Source organism: Centropristis striata, chromosome 18 (assembly GCF_030273125.1).
Source record: "Centropristis striata isolate RG_2023a ecotype Rhode Island chromosome 18, C.striata_1.0, whole genome shotgun sequence".
Taxonomy (NCBI): Eukaryota; Metazoa; Chordata; class Actinopteri; order Perciformes; family Serranidae; genus Centropristis; species Centropristis striata.
In genome coordinates this window covers 20,954,647-20,979,043 of record NC_081534.1, presented here as the reverse complement: position 1 = coordinate 20,979,043, position 24,397 = coordinate 20,954,647, and positions in this window count along the sequence as shown.

Below are 24,397 nucleotides of genomic sequence, written 5' to 3'. Positions count from 1 at the left end.
GAAAGTAAATAGTAAGCAACAGTTCTACTCTTCATCATACTTATTTCTTATTCTTCATCTTCCAGCTGATTTTTAAAGAACTAGTTCATCCTGTATTATACATTAAAAAAAGCTGAATGATTGGGAATAGTGCACTATGTATTTTTCAAGCCGATTCGCCTCACCATTTTCGTAAACAGTGCTAAAAAGTTCCATTGAAATGAATGGGAGATTGACGTAAAAAGAGACTTTGGTGCTCTGCCAATATCTGGTATCATATGAAACTAGAAGATTTAATCTATAGATGTAACAGAGTTATTTGGTGATTCCACTTGCCATGGTTTAATCAACCAATACCAAATTTTTTTTTTTGAAAGTACTCTGTAGGATCATCAAGTAACTCTTTACATGGTCACATTGCGTTTTATATATTGTCGTCAAAAATAAATCCACTGTTGTTGATTTAAGTGCATTTTGTTGACAATACATCTGCTTACATATATATCTATATATATCTATATACAGTACAGGCCAAAAGTTTGGAGACTAGATTCTCACTGAAGGCATCAAAACTATGTATGAACACATGGAATTATGTACATAACAAAAAAGTGTGAAATAACTAAAAACATGTCTTGTATTTAAGATTCCTCAAAGTAACCACCCTTTGCCTACTAGAATAAAAGACATGTTTTCAGTTATTTCACACTTTTTTGTTAAGTACATAATTCCACATGTGTTCATTAATAGTTTTGATGAATCTACAATGTAAATAGTCATGAAAATAAAGGAAACGCATTGAATGAGAAGGTGTGTCCAAACTTTTGGCCTGTACTGTATGTGTGTGTGTGACCTTCCTTAGGCAGAAAGTGTTCAGGTCTTCACTCTTTCAGTGATGGCTTCAACCGCCAAAAGGCATTTGTGATTGTTCCCATAGGCTCCCAGGACATCATTGTCACTGCAATCTTCTGAAGCTGTCTACACACTGTACTTCGATCGAGGAGTTGAGCCAAGTCTCTGTCAAAATGTTACAGTTCTTAATGTTCTGTTGAAAATCCTGCTCCTGAGTTCATCATGCTTTTCTTTCCAGTCATTGGACATTTTGCTAGAAGAATACTTGGCAGAGGAGGCTGGTTTTCACGTTTCCTTAGCCTTAGGCTGTGTCTCCACGAAAGCTTTTTTTTTACCACTTGGCAACAGCAGGCACTGCTTCTAAAAATGCCAAGTTAGGAGAGCTTTGGAAGAGCCGTTGTGATGGTCAGGTCAACCCACAACCTGTGGGTTACCCCAGTGGGCCGATTCGAATAAGCTTTCGAGAAAATATTGTGTGTTTGGGAGGGCAGATCATGACCCCCTTCTCCCCGCCAAACTATCATGCGTTGTGAGACTCGACACGTCTGTGCAGGAGAAGAGAGAAAAGGCGTTTTGTCTCCGTATGTTCAGCTATCAGCACTTTTGCAGCTTCTAACTGAAACTGAATCGTTTTTTAGTTAGTTTTGTTAGTTTAGTTTCTTACTTAGTTTCTTTTATTGTGAAGTTTTTAGGAAATGCAATGTATTGATTACCTAGCACCTAGTATTGATCAATTAGCATTATCAGAGCTTTGATAGCATCTATTATTCAGTATAAACTTTTTGTCAAAAGGGGTACAATACAAATTAATTAATTAATTAAATAAATCCATGAATGAATGCAAACAAACACTTACTATGCTCCCAATATAAAAAATACATGTCTGTATTTTGTGTTCCACCTTTATTTCACTAATTGGTCGCTTGTACGACGTCACACAGACAAAAGACTAAGCTACAAAAGAACTGAGAGCTAAACAGACTTTAAAAAATTCTGGTCTCTCTCTGATCTTTTGCACAGGCATGAGTTGAGTCTTGCTTATAACACTGTGGTCAGACATTACTGTGTGTGCAATGCAGGCTAATCTTGACATCAGTTGCAGTGTTCTTCACGTCTCCACTGCTTTATCCTGAACAAAGTGTGTTTGATATAGGCCTGTAACCATTATTAACAAAATATAAAAAAGAAAAATATCCAATCACTATCCATTGAGACAGTTTGCATTGAAGTGTCAAGTGTGGACACACCTATGTGGATACAGCTGATTTACAGTCTGGCCCCTCCGATAGCAAGAGTCTCACTGAAAAGGCAAGTGTAAACGCAGCCTTTGACGGTTCCCACTGCTGCATTGAGTTCTGGATGAAGGTCCTGTTGGCTTTGTGTAATTCCTGGTACTCCAGTAACCATGTGTAGGATATGGAATTATTGTAGTCTATACAAATTGTACTAAGGTTGGTCTGTCTAGTCTTTGGTGACTGTGTCACTAGCTGTTGCTGTGACCCTCAGGTGATATTTCCAATTCCATAGGCATGTGGTTGGCCGATAGTTTCTAGGTGTTGTACCCTTATGGGGTTAATATCAGGCTCAGCCACTGTAGTACTAGTTGGTTTTGTTTCTGGGATATTGCTGTGGTCTGCTCTTTGGTCCGCCAGCTGCTGGGTACTTTTGTTGCGTGATGCCTCCTTATCCCATATGTCCTTCCAGTATGACTAAACTGGGTGGGTCTGATGTTCGTCCCTTGTTATGTTGCAGCTGAGAGTACACTTTCTATGGATCTGAAGAACAGGCTATTTATTCTTTTGGCTTGTGCATCTCTAGTGTCTCTTCAGCCTGATGAGCCTTTGTTTGACAGTTTTCAGGGTTTATTAAGGACATCCTGCTATAGGCTACTTCTTCACCTGTGTTTCGTCACACTTCATCTCCACTTCTGTTAACTGGCTAACATCTCTCTGTGTTCTTGGCTTACAGCCTTCTCTTTCATGGAGGTTAGTCTTTGTGAAGGAACTTTGTCACTAAACCAATGTAGCTATCCCCTGGATTGACTGTCTTCATTCTGTCCATTATCTGTCTCATTTGCACCTCAGTAGCTTCAGCTGTCAGCTGGTGAAAATGCCTCAGCGGGTTGGAGTCTGTCCTCATGTATCTCCTACCTACTGGGCAGCCCTTAAGGGTGAAAAAATCTCAAGCTGTGACAGACAGTAGCTTCCTTCCATTGATGTTTGAGCAGTGAGCCCCCAGCTGCTTCAGCTCCTTCTAAGTCAGTGTGGAGGTAGGTCTAATAGTTGTCTATATTTGTGTGTATGTGTTTAAAGCTTTATCTATATAGACTGAAAATGGTTGCCCACGTTAGCATCAGGGGCTGTTCTAGCCAAGTCTAACCTCCTAGCTTAGTGCTTTGTATTGAGGTCATATTTCAGGCACAAAGTACTCCGATGGCAGGAAAATTCCATACACACTGCACAGATAGGTGCTGCTATCATTAGTTCATCTCAACAATTAATTCTAAATTCTAAATTTAAATTTATTTATTTAAAAGCAATGTTTTGTCATCTGCTTCAATCATTTTTACAAAGCTATTGCAGACAATGTATTTTCCGTGACCATTATTGGACTTAAAGCATTACTTCAACTATAACTTAACATTTAATAGGTTATGTTTAGCAGTAACAAAGTAATATGATGCGTTACAAATAGAATTTCAGTCAAATAATTCCTGTTACTTTATCAACTAATGTTACAGTTACTTTAACAACCCAAAACTGATAAAAACAAGTTCATATTTTATGAGGAAAATGTTTTCTGGATTTGTCTCTGATGTCCTTGAGCTGCCTTGAATCTTGACAGAGTTTCCTGAGGGACAGAAGGCATGTTGCTAAAGTAAAAGCTTACTGCTAACTGCTGTTAGCTGCAGCAAGATAGTTAACTCAGTCATGGGGCTGGTAGCTTGGGGAGTGTTGGCAATATTGGAACGTTGGCACAGAAGCTTGAGATCGGTGGGAAGGGGAGGTTTTCAGTCGGGGCGAGTTGGGGAGTGCTAGTGGGGAGCGTCGCCTGTGTCAATTCAGAACAAATGCAGGACAAGCAAGCAAATTAACTGGGTTCGGCAGCCTCTACAGGGAGAGAAGAAAAAGAGACAGAATTGAACAAGCTAAGAAGACAAAAGGAGTGATTAACCGAACAAGGGGCTGCCAGACAGAAGACCTTTAGTTGTTGGCTTCATGACAAAAAAAGATTACAGACAGACACCGAGCTGGCCTTTTGCTGATAGAGAAGTTATTAATATTAGCTTGCTTGTAATGTCTTGTGTTGTTGCACTTGCGTGATGTTTGGCTATGTTACGATGTTGTTAAGTAGTTATTGGTCATAAGAATTATTAACTTCTTATAACAAATGCATGTAGGATGCACACCCATCCTCCAAGCGCATGCATACAAAGTATAGGGCCAAACTTCCTCTGGCTGTTGCTTATAGTGAAAAAACAATGTCAAACAAATAAATAGTCCAAGTAGAAAGTAAAAGCAAAGGGGGCGGATGCCGTTTTATTGTACACTGGTGGTTGGACTGGTGATATGTCAAGAAGTTGCCAGTCTGGATTTATAATGTCCTGTAATTAACTTGAGCTTCTGTGCTCTGATGACACGCTGTGAAACAACATTACCCTGCATGCATAGTTGTACTTCTGTGGTTCTTTTGTTGGAAGCTACTACAATGCAAAAGTCATGTAACGCATTACTCTACACTGACAGTATTTAATAAAGTAACATATGACTTTCAAATGTGTGCAACTAGTTGCATGCAATAATTTTAGATTTTGAGTTTTAACATTACCATTGTACCTGTACAGAGACCAATGCTTTAGGTAGAGTGATACTGCACAGAAATGCTGGGTGAATGGATACATTGAAAGAATTTGTTCCACACATTTGCCTTTTCTTTTTGTTAAAGTAATTTTCCAAGCTTCAATGCAATAGAAGATCTTCTTAAAATATCTCTCAATTCTAACGGTAAATGCAGCTCATTACATAGCATTAGCATTTTAAAAATGGGCCCCCAGACTCTGTTCTGTTGGACAAACATGTCAGTTTGAAACATAACAAATTAGCTGATTGAAAAACAGCCTGTACATCAGTGTGTAAAGAGTGAGGAATAGAGGCGTTGCATATATGGAGTTGCAAATCAATAAGGAGCCTGGAGAAACTGGTAGAACTCTGAAAGATGCAACTGAAGCCTGCACACACACACACACACACACACACACACACAGAGGTATATTAAATTACCATTGTATTCTATTTCTAAGTGATCCCATTATTCCTCAGCCTCAGAACAATTATATCCAGTGAATGGATTCAAAGAGTCAAATGAAGTGTAACAGGAGATCAGAAACACTTTCGGCTTGTCTCTCAGGGCTGGAGAATGGCTCCCTGTAAAACACCTTCAAACACTCAGCTGCTCCTTACACTCAAAACCGCTGAACTGAGAGTGAGGAATGCATCTAAGCTCAGGCGTTTGTCTCACCTACGCCGAGGGAAGCTCTGATCAGTCATAACGCTGCTGTTTGATTTTCCAGCTGTGACTCTACACTTGCTTTCCTCTTGTCTTCAGGCACCCATGTTTATGAGGAAATAGCGTTAAAGGCATAATGTGTTTGTTTCTCATTAGCATGTGCTCCTTTCAATATTTTTTTAAACTCTCTTTTGGTTTATAGTAATGACTGATAATTTACAAATACACTTTTCCTTCACATTTATTACATCCAGACAAACTGTAAATGAAAATTGACTTCATAAAATATAGTGGGAGGAAACATTTCTCTGCAGGATCAGTTTACATTTCCTGGAGGTGCAATTTTAATTAATTGAACTGTAGACTGCTTCAAAGTGACACGTAAAAATACGGAGCATTACGTAGTTAAATGACTCTCAAAACAAGAAAAGATGAGAGAAAACTATTGTTAATTAATTTATGTTTATTTGGGGGTCACAAATTCTTTATCTCAATTGTTAGATTGCACATTAAAGTATTTTGGTCCATTCACTTTAAGGTCAGGCCCTCCAATCACAGCTTCAAAATAAATGTAGTCAAATCTGAATGAATGAATACCAACGTGTAATGTGTTTGTGTCTTGTTTACCACTCAATAGTCTGACTCAACAGTTGGTATAATAAGCCTGTCATTGGTCAAGTGATGTCTCACACAGTGTTCCCCTCAATGTTTCTCTGATGACGTATTGACATTGGAACAACAAATCTGTGAATATCTTTCAACTTTACCACACTCAAAAAGTTGACCTTTTTCTAAAAAAAAAATTCTGGACATCATATTTCAACTTTATTCTCGACATTCAACTTTTTTCTGGCCTTTTTTTCCCTCAAAGTCCAAAATGACATTTTTTTCTCCTGGATGGCCCGAATCCTTTTCCTGGTCTATTTAGTTGTCTCCCATGTTGTGAAACATGTTGTGTCCCTGATAACTCGCCTCCTTGCAAGGAGAGAGGAGTCAAGACAACGGGCATTTAACAAAATGAGACGTCCTTGCCTTGAAGCTGTTATTTCAAAGCCACATTAATTACATATAATGTGGGACACAGCTGCTTCAGATGTCCATTGTTTTGCTATAGGCTACTGCTGTATTTTAATGACAACTTACACATTTACATTTAAATCATCTTACAGCGTAGCATTATTTGTGTGTGAAGCACTACAAATATAAGATGAGGCACTACACAAATAACGAAGGGCAGAAAGTTTGATTGGGCATTTGATCGCCCATTTGATCATCTTAAATATATAATACAAGGTATATGAAACATCTGTGGACTGCTCCTGCTATGGTTTGCAGATCTATTTGATTATTTTATGCTTCATTTTGACAAAATTTCATATTCAGAAATATCAAATAAAATACTCCTTTCCTCTTTATCTGTATGTGTAAAATAAAAAGTATCATAATTGTTTTTTAATCTTTTTTTAAATTTACAACCTTTAGTTTCCCTGCTGTGTTTGTAATTGTAGACGTATAATTGTCTCACTAAAGTTGTACAAACAGAAGAAAAAACGTCATGGATGATGAAAAGATTTCCAAAGGATACACCGGTGTATACTTGCTTGTAGCTCCTCTTGCGAGCTTTCCTGATCCTTGAACTCCCTCATGGGGCTACTTTTTAAGACTCGGGATGTCTTTCATGATGAAGCGATGTGATTGATTTCTGGGTCACCAGTCAAAAGATTGAGGAATGAGGAGAAAGGAGGCACAAAATTGGGAATTGAGATGAAGCTTGTGTATTCTCCTCTGTGTAATTGTCAGTTCATCGTCTCACCAGTCTGCACTGATCCTGCCTGCCTCCTCATGTTCTCATTCATTTTTTGGGTATAAACCTGCTAATCCTGGACAATGTGACGCTATCTTCACTGGTGGCTGTTGAATGCTCACTCTCCAAGATCAAAATTATGGGTCACTGTCCATGAATGTCAACAATCACAACATAGAGTTGAGGGTGTGCATTATGCAGTGTGTAAAACATGTGCAGGCTCTCTTTTTGTGTAGTAATGAGTTTGGGTTGCACCTACTGTGTTGTTGCTTATAGGGCTATGCATCGTCTGCCTCAGTGATGCTTTATCCTGCTGTTAATTGAAGCTGCAGGCAATTTATGTAGCTTATTAATGCTTGTTGCACCCATGGGGTCCATACCCCTTGAACTAGTGGTTTCAGGCTGTCTGACACTTGGGCCAAGAAACAAGAAACAGTAGCTAAGTTAACACTGCGTAGCCAGCTAACGTTAATGCTGGAGATAATGGCAGCTGTTGAAAATACAAACAGAACATGCAGGTATCTTTGTGAAAGTCGTCAACTTTCAATGCAAAAACGTTAACAGTTACTCATCTCTGTTTGTGACACACTAACCAAGTGTTTTTTTTTGTTTTTATTTTTACCATTGATCATTTGACTGTCGGTAATGTTTCATTTTATGCCACCAATTAGCTGAGAAATCTAGTTGTCAATCCAAATACTCATGCTGCAGACACTACTTTTCAATTACAGCCAGGAATCATGATGGCCCAATGTTTAAACATCAAACAGTAACCAAATAAAACCGAACCTATCTGAAAAACAAACACATCAATGTGATAAGAACTACCTAAAATTATTATTTTTTAAAAAGATCTTTGGGAAAGATTTATTTGACCTCTACTTTGGGTTTTTAGTTTTGCTGCTGTTGATCCCTTCATTAACAGGGAGAGGTGGAATTTATAACCTATACTGCAGCCCACCAACAGGGGGCAATTGAGATGTTCACAACATAATATATACAAGAAATCTAAACATGTCTGTGTACAAAGTTTATTTGTCTTTTCAATTTATTGTCACAGGAGAATATGCATGTTTTTACTCAAATCTCAGATTGTTACAGTATCCAACTTAAACAATGAAAATATAAAGTTGAGAGCCAGAAACACTGCTAGAGTTGTGAGTCTTGAAGTGTGTTGGCTGCAAGTATGCAGAGCTAAACCAGAGACAGTTTCGAATGATGATTTACCGACGAGTCAGTTCCTTTGTCATGTGGGTTTTAGCCATATCTTTGTGAGACTAGTGGCAGGTCTGAATGTATTTTAATGGGTAAAATGTAAGTGAGTAAGTCTTTTTTGTCCCACAGTTTCCAACGTAAATATTGGACCCAGTTTTCACAAGCCACGTCTCTTAACATCTTAAAACAAAAAAAGCAAATGAGAAAATTTGTTTTGTTTGAGACCTGTCTTGGTCTCAGTGTTAGCACTACCCTCAATGTACAAAATATACAAATTAATTATTCTTAAAGTCACAATACTTTAAAACGAATGGCATGAGAGGCGATCCCGCCCACCTGGGAGACAGGAAGTGCATACCATTTCAAATCATTGGTGAAGTTTGTAAATTGCCGCCTTCCTTCAATTCAGTATCTCTGGCTAAACACATTGACGTGACTAAACCAGATTAATGAACATAATTCCAATACTGATGAATGGTGCAGCTCCTTCAGCTCGTTATCTGCAGCTTCTGGTGCCTCCACTGGTGGGAGTGATGGTCATGGTCAGGAGATTCAGCTCAAGGAAAATATAAATAAAACTTCCAGTACAAAGTTTATAACATTTGTTAGCTTCCTAAAAAATATGCATAATGATTTCAATAACAAGCAACATGTGGTCAGTATTTATTGTTGTACAGTAGCGCAGCTATCTTGTTAACCCAGTTAATAAAGGCTAATTTTATTGTTAGCTAGCATTAGCATCATATTTTGAAATGTTAAAATCAAAAATTTCAGAACACAGTCTGTGGTATATAAGGCATAATTGGTCAATTAAGTTTTCAGATGTTATAACCCTTAAGTGTAGTTACATACTGTGATATTCATGGCTTCGTTTGCACAGCTAACATGAATATATTTGTAATTCATTTTCACGTGGTATATCGTAATGTTGGGATGTCATGAGATACATAACATTCATCACAGTATCTGAGTGTGTGATTAGAAAAGATTTTAGTGCCGTAGTCCTCCAGCAGACTGGCCCTTTTACTGCCTGAATGCCACATAGGGCAGCTGCTGAGGGTACTTCTTTAAACAGGGCAGCTGCCAGGAGCCCCACTGCTCTGACCATCTGCAGAGCCCCTCCTCTCCAGCCTGCTGCACACCCCCACCATGCCTGCCTCACTCCACATAAAGGAGCAGAAGAGTGTACACCTCCTACAGATGCTTTGCAAATGTGCTACACATCTCCTAGCAACTATGGCTGGTTCCATCGAAAGGGTTCACTGGTGAACTAGCTGTAGACAAGACATGGCTCTAACCACGTGACTAAAAAAGAAAGAGGTCTATGATAGATGGAGATTTGATGCTGTGTGTGGTGTCGATCAATTGAAAAGTGTTTTACTTAAAGTAACCAAAGAATGTGACTCATGAAACTGATGTGAAGCGAACAGATAGAGGAGGTATCAGTCTGTTGGTGTTGTCCACACACACCTGTACAGTGGTGTTAAAGAGTGAAGCTTCTTCCCTCACAAAGAATCTTAGACAAGTAACACCCCAACAGTGTCACTCAGCGCTATGTCACACAGTTCATTGCTCCGATTGGTTGGGGAGCACATTTCATTACTCTTGTTGATAGTTGGTCTATTCAGAGGTATTTTGGATTGTGCTCGTCAATTACAACACACAAAAACTGGAAAACACAAATCACTTGAAACAAATTGAAGACAACTATGGAATAACCCAATAAGATAAAAGGATTGGAATAAGGTAATCACTAAAAACGCCCACCTAATGTTGATCATAAATTATGGAAATAATCTTCAATCTACAATGTCATTTAGCAGACGCTTTTATTCAAAGCGATGTACATTTCAGAGATCATACAACACAAGCAAGGATGAAGTCAAGAAACAACAAACAACAATAAGCAAGAATAAGTGGCATGTATTCAGTTGAGTCCTGTTAGGACGTAAGTGCTTTTAGGACGCAAGTGCTTTTCAGAAGTGAGTGCAGATGGTGTAATTTTTTTTTTTTTTTCCTGTGTGCTGATTATGTGTGTAGGTGTTCGGTAAAGAGCTGGGTCTTCAGCTTCTTTTTGAAAATTGAGAGGGATTCAGCAGATTGTATGGAGTTTGGAAGGTCGTTCCACATAGTCGACGTAGAGCCCTTCAGCGGTGGAGGAGCAAGACGTCTTTCACTCGAAGAGTATTGTGGGCGAGAGGGTTTGTGAACCTGAACAAAGGAGTTCAGATATGTAGCAGCTGTGCCTGTTGCCTTTGAATTTGATGCGGGCTGTGACTGGGAGCCAGTGCAGAGAGATGAGCAGTGGAATCACATGTGCTCTCTTGGGTTGGTTGAAGACTAGACGCGCTGCCCTTTCTGGATCATCTGCAGAGGTTTGGCGGTGCATGCAGGGAGACCTGCCAGTAGAGAGTTGCAATAGTCTAAGCGAGATGTCACAAGGGCCTGTGCCAGGAGTTGTGTGAAATGCTCGGTCAGATAGGGTCTGATCTTCCTGATATACAGGTTGAATCGACATGATGTGGCAATTGAGGACAGATGGGCCTCGAAGGTCAGTTGGTCATTAATCATGACACCCAAGTTCCGTGCAGAGATTGTGGTCACAAGTTGCCTGGATCCAAGCTGAACATTGATAGGCTGATATAGGGCAGGTCAGCCAGAGGTTGAGCTGGAGGTGCTGTTCCGTCATCCAAATGGAGATATCAGCAAGGCAGACAGAGATACGGACTGAGACTGTGAGGTCATTAGGTGGGAAGGATAGGAACAGTTGGGTTTTGTCAGCGTAACAGTGGTATGCCAAGCCATGATTGCGGATGATTGCGCCAGGTAAATTGGTGTAAATTGAGAGGAGATGGGGCCTAGCACTGATCCTTGAGGTACCCCAGTGGATAGGTTAAGTAATTTGGACACTTCCCCCTTCCAGGATACTTTAAAAGATCTACCTGAGAGGTAGGACTTGAACCATCAGAGGACAAATCCTGAAATACCTGCTCAGTGAGTGTAGAGAGGAGGATTTGGTGGTTGACAGTGTCGAAGGCTGCAGAGAGGTCCAGCAGGATTAGAGCTGATGCCCAGCTACTCTAGCCAGACGCAATGATTTAAGGACACGAGTGCAGTCTCAGTAGAGTGACCTCTAGCCTGTGCACTCCAGTATTTTTGATAGGAATTGTAGGAGCGAGACAGGCCTATAGTTTTCCGCCTGGTCCGGGTCCAGTGTTGGTTTCTTGAGCAGTGGAATCACATGTGCTTGCTTGAATGTGGTGGGAAAGATGCAGGTTGTGAGTGAGGAGTTGATGATATGTGTTGCTGAAGGATTTACTGCTGCGGAAATGGTTTGTAGGAGATTGGATGGTATCGGATCTAATGGGCAGGTGGTTGGTGGAGAATCCATAAGGAGTTACATGACCTCCTCGGTCAGTAGAGAAAACCAAATTACTGCAAATTGTTCAGATCTGCTCTTGACTCCCCATCTGAGTCCTGACAGTTTGATTAAATCTGAGTCTGCTAAATATGCTGCTCATCCTCCAACCATTTTGTGAAAGACTGCATAGCTGAAGCCTAATGCAGAGGGTGTCAGAATGATCGTCATCTATCAGCCCTCCACCTAGGTCCTACTACATGGAAGTCTTCTTGTCCCTCTTCATAGCATGGCGGGGAGCTAGACAATTCTCTAACATGTGGAGAAGGAGTCAGTGCAAGAACATGCCTGAAGACATGTCTCATCAGTGTTTACCCAGAGAGACACTCTGAGAAATCATGATAATGTATGCTATAATTAATGAGCAGAGCAACAGATCTCTGGCAAGATCAGAGTTATTCGATCTCTTCAACATCCAAGGTTGTGACTTTCCATATATGTTGAAGACGTGTGGGGCTCAAAGAGACAGCTGGACAAAGGATCCCTAACAACCACTCAGAGATAACAACTCCTGATGCAGCTTACCAGTCACCTGAGGAAGAGATGAGATACCACCCCTGTATCTTCAAGCAAACATACTCTTATTGCTTGGCAGAGACATCTTGAGAGTACATAAAGTAAGGAAACACATGAATGGGCCTCACATTGCCCTATTCGCCCTGAAGTTGGATCTTAGATGGGTCGCTGTCAGATAAGTTTGCCAAAGGGGGACTCACAAGCCATCTGAGGTGAACGCTCTCAAGACTCCCATTTAGAGAATGGTCAGCCAAGCTACCTTCATTCCTGCAGCAGTCAAGTGCAGGTCAAGGAAAGATTTGGCCATATTTCCATCTACCAAGCATCCCCAGTGATTTCCTCAGACAGTTAACTGTCAACACCAGATGATGATAACCTGGGACAAAATAGGTCCCAAAATGTTAATTGATTACCAATAATAAAATATGTAGAAGAAAGAATACACTGTTGATGCAATGATAAAATATTTGTGAAAAAAAACATAATATAATAATAATAATAACTAGGCCTGTAAACAGGACTGAACGGGACCGAGCCGAGTGGAGCCGTCGGGGGAGGCGATGTCAGCGCAGGCCACGTCGGGCACGAAGCTGTGGGCTCAGTCCCTATGCGTACCAAATGGTGTGTCTCCTACCACGGCGCTCCGGGTAGGGGTAAAACATGTTACTTGCTGTTGCCAGCAGGGGGCGCTATGACTGTGTGTCAATATTGACATGCGGGTGTGTTGTGGGCTGGCCCCTAATCACATGTGTGACATTTGGGACAGATTGGACAATGTATGGTCAAGTTATCCAGTCTGGTGTGTTATGGCGAGACACCATAATTAGGCGGCATGCCACGCCCACATAGTGTGACCGTGGGGAAAGATTTGAATAACTTTTGATCCCAAAGGCCTTGTGATGGTACTGACCAAGTTTTAAGTTGATCGGGTAAAATCTGTAGGAGGAGTTCGTTAAAGTCTGCGAGGTAGAAATGGGCCAAAACGCTGAATGTTGCGATATTCAAACCAGGATGGCGGACTTCCTGTTGGGTTTGAGGTATGGCTCCAAGAGGCTTTTTGGTGCGTCTCCACATGATTCATATGTGTTCCAAATGTCTTGTCTGTACGTGAAACCTACTGCTGGGGCTAGGTGTAAAACAAGTGAGTTCCTGTAGCCAGCGGGGGGCGCTATGACTGTTTGTCAATATTGACATGTGGGTGTGTTCAGGGCTGGCCCCGCATCACGTGTGTGAAATTTGGATAACGTGACCATACATTGTCCAATCTGTCCCAGTCTGGAGTTAGATGGCGAGACACCATATTTTACCGCCATGTCACGGCCACATATTGTGAAGGTCAGTAAAGGTGTTGATAAGTTGTGTTCCCCAACGTCTTGTGATGGTACTGACCAAGTTTGAAGGCAATGGGATTAAATCTGTTGGAGGAGTTATGTAAAGTATGCAACGTGGTCATTGTGTGAAAGGGGGCGTGGATAAAGCATAAGGGGCGGGGCTTGATGAAAGATGGTTATTTAGAAGTGTTAAGGGCTGGACTTTGATGAAGCATGAGAAGTTTGGAGCAGATGGGACAAAGTATGTAAAAGTTATAACGATCTGTTGTTTTTTGGCGAGACGCCATATTTTGCCGCCATGCCACGGCCACATAGTATGAGCGGCGGTAAAGATTTGAATAACTTTTGATCCCAAAGGCCTTGTGATGCTACTGAGCAAGTTTGAAGTCAATCGGAAGAAATCTATAGGACGAGTTTGTTAAAGTATGCGGGGTGGAAATGGCCAAAAACAGCCGTAAACGCCGTGTTCGACTCAAGATAGCCGACTTCCTGTACGTTTTCGGGTATGGGTTCTTGAGAGTTTTTGGTGCGGGTGCCCTTAATACACATATGTACCAACTTTCGTGTGTGTACGTGAAAAAAACCTATATTGTGAGGCTGTTTTGAAATTTTCAAGGGGGCGATACTGAGTCATTTCGCAAGGTCCATTCGTGCGACTACCAGAATACGTAAATTTCACGGGAGATTGATGTATCTCCCAAAAATGGTGAGTTTTTGAATATGAGAAAGGCCCCAAAAAGACAATTCATTTCGGAAAAAAATAATAACTAGGACTGCGCGCAGTACTGAACGGGCCCTCGCAGTACACGCGTGTCGGGGCATGCAGCCGTCGGGGTTTGTGCGTTACAGGGGCCAGTCTATACCACCCCTATGAATTTCATTGCCTTAAGTCTCATGGTGTGGGCACAGTGGCACTCATTAAATTAAACTGCCGCCAGAGCGCCACCTAGGGACCAATCAATAAAATCTTCAAGGGTTATCCTCAGGAGGCCATTGACAATAAGTATACCAAGTTTGGTGTTAATCTGACTAACCGATTTGGAGATATAAAATACTTCAATTTAAAGAGCGCCACCTAGTGTTCATTGCCCAAAATTTTGCAGAGAGCCTCAGGGGCTCATGGGGAAGTAGTAACCTGAGTTTCATGTCATTCAGACACACCAATGTGGAGATATGCAACACTTTGTGTTTTGTGTTGATAATAGCGCCACCTGCAGGAAGTTGTTATTTAATAACTTTAGTATTGTTTGGGTAATCAAAATTCTTTTAATAACTTTTTGTCATGAGGGTCCATAGATGCAGTGTGCAAAGTTTGGTGCAAAACGATGAAATTGCCTAGGAGGAGTTCGAAAAAGTAGGTTTACGACATTTCGCGAATTTGCGAAAAAAAACTCCAGGCGAAAATGGGAGTGGCCTATATCACGAGATTCAGCCCAACTCAGTGAACGCGTGGATATAAGTTTTTTGAATGTGCGATGAAGTATGTGGGAGTTATTAGCTTAAACGCGTTTTCCTTTATTATAGCGCCACCTAGTGGTGGAAATTCAGAATGACAATAGATTATAAAATTTTTCGCCAGGTGTGACTTATATTTAAAGTTTCGTGACTTTTGGGGTATGTTCAGGCAGTGAAAAATGCGATCATTTGGGAAGAAGAAAAATAAAAAAAATAATAAAAATAAATAATCATTCGAAATACAATAGGGACCTCGCAGGTCGTTGCCTGCTCGGGCCCTAATAATAATAATAACGAGTGGAGCCGTCGGGGGAGGCCATGTCAGCGGAGGCCACGTCGGGCGCGGTGCTGTAGGCTCAGTCCCTATGCGTACCAAATGGTGTGTCTCCTACCACTGTGCTCGGGGTAGGGGTAAAACATGTTACTTGCTGTTGCCAGCAGGGGGCGCTATGAGTGTGTGTCAATATTGACATGTGGGTGTGTTCAGGACTGGACCCTCATCACGTGTGCGGAATTTGGGACAGATTGGACAATGTATAGTCAAGTTATCCAGTCTGGTGTTAAATGGCGAGACGCCATATTTGTCACCATGGCACGCCCACATAGTGTGACCGTCGGGAAAGATTTGAATAACTTTTGATCCCAAAGGCCGTGTGATGGTACTGACCAAGTTTGAAGTCAATGGGGTAAAATCTGTAGGAGGAGTTCGTTAAAGTATGCGACCTGGAAATGGCCCAAAATGCTGAATATTGCGATCTTCAAAACACGATGGCGGACTTCCTGTTGGGTTTGACGTATGGGTCCAAGAGGCTTTTTGGTGTGTCTCCACATGATTCATATGTGTACCAAATGTCGTGTCTCTACGTGAAACCTACTGCTCGGGCTAGGTGTAAAACATGTTAGGTTCTGTAGCCAGCGGGGGGCGCTATGACTGTTTGTCAATATTGACACGTGGGTGTGTTCAGGGATGGCCCCGCATCACGTGTGTGAAATTTGGGACAGATTGGACAATGTATGGTCACGTTATCCAGTCTGGAGTTAGATGGCGAGACACCATATTTTGCGGCCATGTCACGGCCACATATTGTGAAGGTCAGTAAAGGTGTTGATAAGTTGTGTTCCCCAAGGCCTTGTGATGGTACTGACCAAGTTTGAAGTGAATGGGATTAAATCTGTTGGAGTAGTTATGTAAAGTATGCAACGTGGTCATTGTGTGAAAGGGGGCGTGGATAAAGCATAAGGGGCGGGGCTTGATGAAAGATGGTTATTTAGAAGTGTTAAGGGCTGGACTCTGATGAAGCATGAGAAGTTTGGAGCAGATGGGACAAAGTATGTAAAAGTTATAAAGATCTGTTGTTTTTTGGCGAGACGGCATATTTTGCCGCCATGCTACGGCCACATAGTGTGACTGGCGGTAAAGATTTGAATAACTTTTGATCCCAAAGGCCTTGTGATGCTACTGAGCAAGTTTGAAGTCAATCAGAAGAAACCTGTAGGACGAGTTCGTTAAAGTATGCGGGGTGGAAATGGCCAAAAACAGCCGTAAACGCAGTGTTCGACTCAAGATAGCCGACTTCCTGTACGTTTTCGGGTATGGGTTCTTGAGAGTTTTTGGTGCGGGTGCCCTTAATACACATATGTACCAACTTTCGTGTGTGTACGTGAAAAAAACCTATATTGTGAGGCTGTTTTGAAATTTTCAAGGGGGCGCTACTGAGTCATTTCGCAAGGTCCATTAGTGCGACTACCAGAATACGTAAATTTCACGCGAGATTGATGTATCTCCCAAAAATGGTGAGTTTTTGAATATGAGAAAGGCCCCAAAAAGACAATTCATTTCGGAAAAAAATAATAATAATAATAACTAGGACTGCGCGCAGTACTGAACGGGCCCTCGCAGTCCACGCGTGTCGGGGCATGCTGCCGTCAGGGTGTGTGCGTTACAGGGGCCAGTCTATACCACCCCTATTAATTTCATTGCCTTAAGTCTTATGGTCTGGGCACAGTGGCACTTATTAAATTAAACTGCCGCCAGAGCGCCACCTATGGGCTGATCAATAAAATATTCAAGGGTTATCCTCAGGAGGGCATTGACAATAAGTATACCAAGTTTGGTGTTAATCCGACCAACCGATGTAGAGATATAAAATACTTCAATTTAAAGAGCACCACCTAGTGGTAATCGGCCAAAATTTTGCAGCGAGCCTCAGGGGCTCATGGGGAAGTAGGAACCTGAGTTTCATGTCATTCAGACACACCAATGTGGAGATATGCAACACTTTGTGTTTTGTGTTGATAATAGCGCCACCTGCAGGAAGTTGTTCTTTAATAACTTGAATATTCTTTGGGTAATCAAAATTCTTTTAATAACTTTTTGTCATGAGGGTCCATAGATGCTGTGTGCAAAGTTTGGTGCAGAACGATGAAATTACCTAGGAGGAGTTCGAAAAAGTAGGTTTGCGACATTTCGCGAATTTGCAAAAAAAAACGGTAGGCGAAAATGGGAGTGGCCTATATCACGAGATTCAGCACAAATCAGTGAACGCGTGGATATAAGTTTTTTGAATGTGCGATAAAGTATGTGGGAGTTATTAGCCAAAACGCACTTTCCTTTATTATAGCGCCACCTAGTGGTGGAAATTCAGGATGACAATAGATTATAAAATTTTTCACCAGGTATGACTTATATTTAAAGTTTTATGAGTTTTGGGGTATGTTCAGGCAGTGAAAAATGCGATCATTTCGTCACGAGAATAAAAAAAATAATAATAAATAATCATTCGAAATACAATAGGGACCTCGCAGGTCGTTGCCTGCTCGGGCCCTAATAATAATTCCTTCAATTACAATAGGGTCCTCGCACCATCGGTGCTCGGTCCCTAATAATTCCTTCAATTACAATAGGGTCCTCGCACCATCGGTGCTCGGTCCCTAATAAAACACTTTTTTAATAGATATGAAATGTGGGATTAAATTGCGATCAACTATGGACAGTCAAATCAAATCAGAATTACATCATCTATTCCTGAGGGGAAATTCAGTTAGTCTGTTAGCTCTTCTGTAAATTATTGAAGAATGAGACAGCCTGATTGCTGCAGGAGTGAAGGATCTTTTAAATCTCTCCATGCTGCAACAGAGAGAGGAGCCGTCCACTGCTGTTTTTTTGGTCCATAAAGGTTTTGTGTAGCAGATGATTTCAAGACGGCCTCAACCATCTTGACAGTGCATCTCTCCACCACCTCCTCCAGTGTGACCAACCTGGCTCCAACCACAGAACCAGCTCTTTTGACCAGTCTGTCCAACCGCCTTGCATCTCTGTGTCTGATGCTGCCTCCCCAGCAGACTGCAGCATAAAACAACACACTACCACCACAGACTGATAAAATATCTGCAGCATCTTACTACAGATGTCCAAAGATCTGAGCTTCCATAAGAAAAAGAGGAGCTCTGCCCCTTTTTATTGGGAGCGTCTGTGTTTAGGGACCAGTCCAACTTATTTTCCAGGTATACACCTAGATACTTATAACTTGGCACCACCTCGATGTCCACCCCACAGGTATTCACTGGCTGAAGAGGGGCTTGAACCTGCGTAAATCTATGATCATTTCCTTAGTCTTTGTGGTGTTCAGTAGGAGATAGTTCTTGTGACTCCAGTCACTGAAGGCTTTTATCAGATCCCTATATTCAGATTCCTGTCCATTCCTGATACACGCCACAATAGCAGTGTTATCCAAGTAATTCTGGATGTGGCAGGACTCTTGAGTTGTATTTGAAGTCCACTGTGTACAGTTTGAACAGGAATGGAGCCAGAACACTCCCTTGTGGAGCCCCTGTGCTGCTCATTAATGTCCCAGAAACACAGTTCCCTACCATGACATACTGTGGCCTTCCTATCAGGTAATCTGTGATCCAGGAGATAAAGGAAAGATCCATGGTGGAGGAGGAGGAGGAGAAGCAGCATTGGAATTGGGTGAGGCTGCTGTATTGAATCTGCTGAAGAACTGGTTGGGTTCATCAGCTCTTTCTACATCACCCGCCACAGGCTGTCTTTTCTTGTTGTTGTAAGCAGAGATGGTGTTGTCAAGCAATTATTCCTGATTAAATTGTTTTATTGATTGACAGACCTAGTACAAATACTGGTTAGTGCAACTTTGAGTACATGTGATTTGTAAACATATCTTAGTTGTTTCATATCAGTGAATACAAGCATTTTCATGATAAAATATTTTATATTGACAAAGTATGTTCCTTTGTTTGAGAGTCAGTTCAGTATAGTCATTTTAGAGATTCAGTTAAAAAATGCACTTTTGAACAAACACTCTCCTCTGGATAATAATTCATTCGGTGCCCCTGCAGCAATGACCACCATTTTCCACCTAATCACACACACACACACACACACACACACACACACACACACACACACACACACACACACACACCCACACACACACACACACACACACACACACACAAGGGAACCCCAGTTGAGACACAGCTTGGTTTTAAAATTCCATTGATTCAGGTCAAAGTGTGTATGCAGCATTCAGGGCAGAAACAGGCAAAGGATTGCATCAGCTGCTCAGTCTTTCTATGCCTCACCATCACTCTCATCCCAGATGCCCACACTGCTGTTTTAAGAAAAGAAAGTCTTACTTGAGTTTGAACAGGCGAGCTTGAAACCTAAACAATACACCACTGAGTGTATAATTCACTGTATCCAGCAGGCATCTATCCTATTTAAGCCATAGCTCTGGGCCTCCTACTATTGGACGTTAATCGCTTAATCTTTGCGTCACTTCCAGTGCCACTTCTCTCAATTATTCCCAGGATGCTCCACTTGCCATACAGGGTGCCAGCTATTTTTATACCACAGCCTGCCAGCCTTTTGTGTGCATTCTGGGGATATCAACAATGGAAGTTGACAGGGAAGTGAAAACAGGCTATTGATTCAACCTATCTCTTATGCCTTTTCAATTGCCTTTAAGTACTTGTGGCGCCTGTGAGGGTCTGGACTTGTTCAGGGGAATCACTTAATTCTAGACAGCAGCCATTGTGTAATGTAAGAAAAAAGGATGCCTCTTGGAAGAAAATGAAAAAAACTAACAAAGGTGGAAACTTAGCTGCTCTGAGCAATCATCTCAAAGTTCACTTCTAAATAAACTGTAACCAAGATACATAAGAACCTGCCTTTGTTATGAAATAGCAATTGCATCCCATTAGTGTCAAGTGTAGACACCATCAATGTTTGCTCTCATGATAAGCACTTAACACCACTGTACATTCATTTAATAATGACAACATCATGACAGCTATTCAGTGGTGTCCAAAGAAAATTCCATACCATAAGATGATTACTGTAAAATGTTTAAATAATGAAAAATTACAATTGGACTTAGTTATACTTACTAATCTTAGTATATACATTTGAAGCCCTATCTCCAAAAAAGCATGTTTCTTTACTACTAATTCGCACAGTAGATACATACTCCAGCAATACAGTTTACGTGGTAATTGCACCACGACGACACCAGGCAGATGCATCGTATTTGATTTAATTAGCCAATATTATCTACAGAAACGGTGGTTGCTTTATTCTACTTGATTGCATTCTTATTGATCTTATGATTTCTGAATGTGCATGTGCATGTGCTCGTTGAATTTATTATGCTTCTGTTGAGTGTATATTATTATGGATATGTATTGTAATGTGTTGAATTGTAGTTGTGCTGTAATCAGGGCGCCATTGGAAATGAGAGCTTGCTCTCAATTGGCCCTCCCTGAATAAATAAAGGTGAAATGAAATGTCAACATATTTAAGTTTTTATCATTTGCTGAAATTGGATGTTGAGTCAGTCTCGAGCTCAAATCAGGTCTTATTCTCTGACTTGTCTTTGTCTCGGCCACCAGTCTTCCCTATTAAAGTCTTTATTCGTGCCCAACAACATGTGGACTGCACAGACTGGTGTTCTGTCAGATCCTTCAATAAAAAAGTTTATTATTATTATGTTACATTAGCCATGTAACAACCAAGCATCCTCAATTAGACATGAAACATAATTATTTTCTTACAGTTGTCACGATTTTAGATAAACACTTTCTTTTGTCTCAGTCATGGCTTCATCTCTTCCCTGTTTGTGCTTTATCTTCACTTGATCTGGAAGCTACTCAGACATGGACTTATCTCAGACTTAACTGGAGTTGTTTTGACAACAGCGTTGCACAGAAGTCATAAGGAGGATAAGGATAAGAGTTACTGGTTGGCATTGTTCATGCTGTATAATATAAAATTTAGGCTATTAAGTAATGGCAAGATGGTGGTTAGCGGATGATTCAGTTAATACAGCTTGGGTCTGGTTTTTATAGTTTTGCCATTGTTTCTTTCAGTTGTGATAATATTGTACTCACCAAGTATAATTGGTCAGACTTGGAAAGACAGTGTTGGATAATTAAGTGTTGGACTTCAGTTCAGGTGATTAGAAAGGCTGTAAAAAAGCCAACAGGCCTGACAGATTATCTTAACTAGTTTATTTGAAGGTAACATGGTGAAAATCCCTCATTGACAGGGAAACAGTACAGTAGGTCAAGTTGAACCAGTAGATTTTTTTGGAGCTTTCAACCACATCTCACAGTCCTTATGAGCAGAAGGAGTTGGAACCATTATGTATAATTGAAAGCATAGAAAACATGGTAAGAAAGTATTAACATTTTTCATTGACAGTGAACAGTTCGGTAGTGCAGATAGGATAGATGGAAACATTTCCAAATTATGTTGAGTAAAACAGAAATCCAGTCAGTATTACTTTCCCTGCAAAATTTACTTGCTTATGTATATTTAATTAGCATATGAATAACTTTTTTAGGAGACAGAGCCAGTTACTGTAGATGGTAGTATGAAAGAATATTAAAGATTCTGTGTTGGCTTCTATATTCAACTGATTCCTCCAACAAAGCCTTCCATCAAGTGGGAACCAGATAGCGGTGTGGGATTTTCATTAATGATGCTTACCATGTTAATCCCTCCGCTGTCCCTTTAAACACACCCTCCATCCTGTGCTGTGTCAGGCCTCCCCTCTCCCCTCGGCCCTCTAATGGCTCGGACTTTTATTACCTGGGCTGATGGGACATCCATAAAGAGACGCACTGCCAGCAAGATGGCAAACACGTTTCTTGCTCAGTCCTCATGTGTCTTCTTGAGAGAAGCTTTAAGAGTAATAGAGCTTCTGGGATCCCTCTCTGTTCACTGGGGGACGCGGTCTGGCATCATTTGGCTCAGGGAAATTGGTAGGGAATGCTTGGTGTGACAGGTTCATTGATGGCAGCCTATTATATTGGTTTCCTGCAACAGAGCCACATGAACATCTGTGCATGTCATTTTCAATGACCCGCCTCAGGGCCACAGTACCATTACAGGAAGCTCTCAGGGATCAGAGGCTCTCTATGGCGGTACCAGCGGTTGGGTTCCACACAGTGGCTCCTGCAGGTTGGAGAAGCTAAGCGTTTTGTCAGGAAATCCTGTCTTTGCACTCATTGGCTCTGAAACACAACATGTGCAGAAGAAACATTTCTGGTATTGTACTTTGTAATGATGTTTTTTTTCCAGGTGTTTACAACTGTGGTGGTGAAGTGAAAATGATAGTATCGGAAGAAATTTACAGATGTGGCTGTAACAAGCTGTAACAAGGTGACTAGTGAACTGTTAAGGAATGTAAAAAGCTTTCTTGCACTTTTCCCAGGCCCCTATTTGGAAAATTTTGAAAGGGAGAACATACCATGCGGACGAGCTCTTCCTATCATAGGGAGAAAAGCAAAGAGAGAGCAGATTGCCTGTATTCAGATCGGTGCTGTGCTTGTCACAGTTGTGATGACAAACAGGCTGTAAGAGAGCGTCTTACACTCATTTGTCAAACTTACTCTGACATCAAGAATGCTTTGGCTTTCAGGACTGATAAGAGCTGCAGAGTAATCCGTCTTCAAGTCAGTTAAAAAATACAATGGCCAACTGTATGCTTTTCATCACCTTGAATGGAAGAATGATAAAGTATAAAAATACTGTATGTTCAAAGCCTCAGTGCTTTTTTTTTCCAAGCCAGTGTTTCACTATACTAGATATTATATATACTGCAGAATGTTCAAACAGAGAGATATCAATAAAAAGCATTCAAATACTTTTCTATACAAATATAATTTAAAATGTATATTTTTAGGTTTCAGCTCAAGGAAAAACCTAAACGATCACAAACAAACCTGTTATTTAATGTAATGTTTCACCAGAGTAAATAGAATTGAGAACCAGATGTTAGCCAATTCAGTTGAATTATAATAGAATAATTCACTGAACTGCAAATTATGCTGCCGATAAACATCTGGTTTGTGCTGGTTTCCTTGCTTTTTTATTGTTAAATAAAAGGAAAACTGTGTCATGTTTTATATAAATTACTGGAGAAAAATGTTGCTGTCATAGTAAACACTATCTGTCATATTTTCAGACAGATGTCAAATAGTTTCACTTGTCTCTTTATCCGTTAGCTGTCTGGGCATGCAGTCATCAACTGTCATCAGTAAAATGGCCTCACAAAAGGAAATAACACCTTTACAGTTCGGAGATGCTCATTGAGGGGAAACAGGAAATGTAAAGCTTATCTAAAGGGTACAGGGAAGCTTTTTTATGCAGTGGATACATATGGTGATGCAACTGCCTTGTTAAGTTTTGTTCAGATTCAATGTGAAACACATTTTTGGCTCATTATAAATTGAATTGCTACATCTTTGAAGTCTGTTTTCTTCATTGCAAAGAATTGTACCAACAGTGATGTTAGCTGTAGCTAGATGGCAAAGTACAGACCAACCACTTGTCTATCTCCTTTTTCTCTCTTGTCTCTATTCACCCTGAAAGCCTCAGGATAACTTCAAAAGTTTTTCTAAAGTAAAAACATTTTCAACTCACATACTGTAGATACTTCTTCCCCTCAAACTGCCCAGAGCTGATTTTCATATGTTTGCGTCTACTCGTGCCATTGCAAACAACATATTGCATTCACACACAGAGTGGCTGAGGCCAGAGGGTCTATGAATGTTTACAGAATGGTTCATGCCAGTCCAGCCCTTGATTATTTTAAATGGGGTACATGAAGGTGCTACCTGAGAGCTGTGAAGGGCGGTTCCTTTTCTGGGGAGCATGAATGTTAAGATGAAATTCCATTCTAATCCCTCTTACTTTATAATATATTTTGTGTACATGTGAAACTGGTTGCTCATTTCATCAATTCGCATCCTATCAGCAGATGGAATTTTTGAACTGGGGGGAGGGGCGAAGCTGTC